Source organism: Mirounga leonina, unplaced genomic scaffold (assembly GCF_011800145.1).
Source record: "Mirounga leonina isolate KUSES-001 unplaced genomic scaffold, KU_Mleo_1.0 Mir_153, whole genome shotgun sequence".
In the NCBI taxonomy this organism is placed as follows: Eukaryota; Metazoa; Chordata; class Mammalia; order Carnivora; family Phocidae; genus Mirounga; species Mirounga leonina.
The window spans coordinates 15,331,535-15,334,120 of NW_023270387.1; positions in this window are offsets into that span (position 1 = coordinate 15,331,535).

A 2,586-nucleotide genomic window follows, 5' to 3' on the forward strand; every position below is an offset into this window, starting at 1 on the left:
CGAGTCATTGAGGCAGACGGTGGGCGGTGGTGTGTGTGTGTGTGTGTGGGGGGGGGGTGCTTGTGAGCCCCCGTGCGGCGGCGGGGGTCCCCAGAAAGCCCCAGGCCCCTCCTCCCGCGCCTTGCCTCCTCCCCCCGCAGACGGGCTCGGGCGCGGCCCGCTCGGCCCGGAGTCTGGGCGGCAGTTGGGCGGGCGGCGGAGCGCGGGAGCGCGGGCTTCTTGAGTGACAACGGGGCGGGGGGGACCGCGGGGCGTCCATTTGTTCTCCGGGGCGGAGGAGGCAGATCGACAGCGCCACTAACGAGCGCGGCGCCACGTCCGCGGGCTTCGGGAGCCGTCCCAGCGGGGAGCCCGGGAGAAGATGAATCGCGTTGAATGACACAGGACATGGCAGATTGGATGTTTAATTTGGGCATCGCTCTAGAACACCCCCACACCCACCTCCTCGGCTCCCACTTAGCATCCTGCCCGAGAGAAAGCCCTGCTCCTCACAAATTGCCTTGTCAGGCGCCGAGAAAAAGCCCAACGTGACTGATGTCTATCTAGGTGGGTCCCTCGAAGTGCGGGGGGGAAAGGGACCGGCGTGACAGCAGAATGCGCCTTCCTCCGAAGACCGGGCGTGGTGCCGGGGCGGAGATCTGAGTCAGACACCGGGAGGGACCGCCCGGCGGGTGGGGGGAAGGGCCGCCAGCTGGCGGTGGGGGTTCGTTTAGGGGTTCGTCGGGGGCAGGAGGAGGGCCCGGCGACCGCTGCTGGGGTCTGGCGGCCGGGAGGGCCTGCAGGGCGGGGAGGAGGAGGGCCTGCAGGGCGGGGAGGAGGAGGCTGGCCCTTGGGTCCTCGAGGGCGGGGCGCCCGGGGCGGGGTGCGGAGGCGGGGCGCAGCCTCCAGCCGCCCCCCAGTCTTCCCGAGACTCCTCTCCCCAGCAGTCTGATCACAACCTGTCAGTCCCGCTTCCCCTCCAGCCTCACCTGCCTCCAGATCTTTCCAAACAAGGAAAGGAGCTGCAAACATGGCAATCACCTTACCTGACAGCGGCAGGGAGCTGCCAGGGCCCAGCTAGGGCTGGAGCCGGGCCGGGCCCGGGAGGGGGAGCCGCCGGGGAGGGGAACGGGTCGTGGCAGTCCTCCGGGCCTCTCTAGAGCTCATGCTGCAGCCCCCCCACCCCACCCCCGTGCGCCGATGGTGAGGGTGACTGTGAACACCACTGAGCCAGGCCAGGGCTCAACTTCAGGGACCAGCGTCTGAGAGGCCACCTGCTCAGGCAGCAGTTCTGGAAAGAGCCCTAGAGATTGGGGAGAGGGGTGAGACTAGGACCAGGTATTGGCATTTCTGCGAAGCACTGGTGTGGTGTCACCTGAGCAAGTCCCTTGTCGTCTTCAGTTGTGACACACAGGGGCTGGGGCCCCCTCCATCTAGCCGGTCCTTCTGTGGTTCTGGAGATCCCTTAGGAGGACCCGGCATGGCATTTAGTCCCTGAGGAAACCACACTTGCTAGGCTGTGGAGGGGCCCTGCCCTCTCTTCTTCGCCCCCATGGCTGCTTGGCACCAACTCCGTGGAGCATTGAGGTGGCTCATGCAGGCTGTGTGGGATGAAGAGGCCTGTGGAACAGACTCCCCGGGCCTGAGTGATCTGGGACTCCTCAGTGTCCCCAGGGGGCTGGAACGAAGAGGCTGATGGAGGGGCATCTGGAGCCTTCCCACCTTCCTTCCCGTCAGCCTTCAGAGTCTTCCTGCACATGCCCAGGATAGCCCAATGGGAGCACCAGATTCCCCAGAACTGTCTGCCCCTCTTATTCCATCAGCTGGCTTTCTGAGGCTGCCCGACTCCCTCTGAGCTCTTGAAAGCCTGGGGACAAATAGAAGAGGGGGTGTTCTCCACATGAATGTGGGTTATTTGCTTCCAATGAAGCCACAGTGTGGATAATTTATCTGTACAAATCGCGACGGATTTTCCATCTGGTCTCACTGAGATTTCCTCTCAAATCAGAAAACATCTACTCTTTAGCTCCTACTCCTCCACCAAGCCCGCCTTCCCGTCTTCGTCTTCCTCCCCTGCCGTGCTGGATGGCTCTCCCCCGTGCCACTCAGGGCCAGCAGGCTGGTCCTAGGATGAGAGAGCTGAGAGCTGGGGGTGGGGGAGGGACTCTGAGAGAGAAGGGCCACTTAAAATGTCCCTTCGGCTTAAAGCATGAGGTAGGTGGGGAAAGTATCCTAATCATATGGAAGCTAGGGCGGGGAAGGATGTCACCAGCTCTTCCTGACACGTCACAAGAAAGATGTTGTGTCCCGGATGCTGAGGCAGCCCCCAGCAAGCCCTGTCAGAGCTCCCCCTCCCATGCCTCACCCTTTCGGGGTCCTCTGCCAGGAAGGGGGGGTGCCTTAAGATCCTCACGTTCTCTGCTCCCTCATTGTGTCTTTAGCAAAGTATCTACAGGAGTCTTTATACCTGCATTAGAAGGTAGGTTACCAGGTGACATCGTATGCAAATTCCTGGGTCATCTTTTCTGAAGGTTTTGTAATCAAGTTAAATAAGACTTTAAAAAATCTAGCTCTGGCCTTTGTTCCCTGGTCAAGTAAGACCAACAC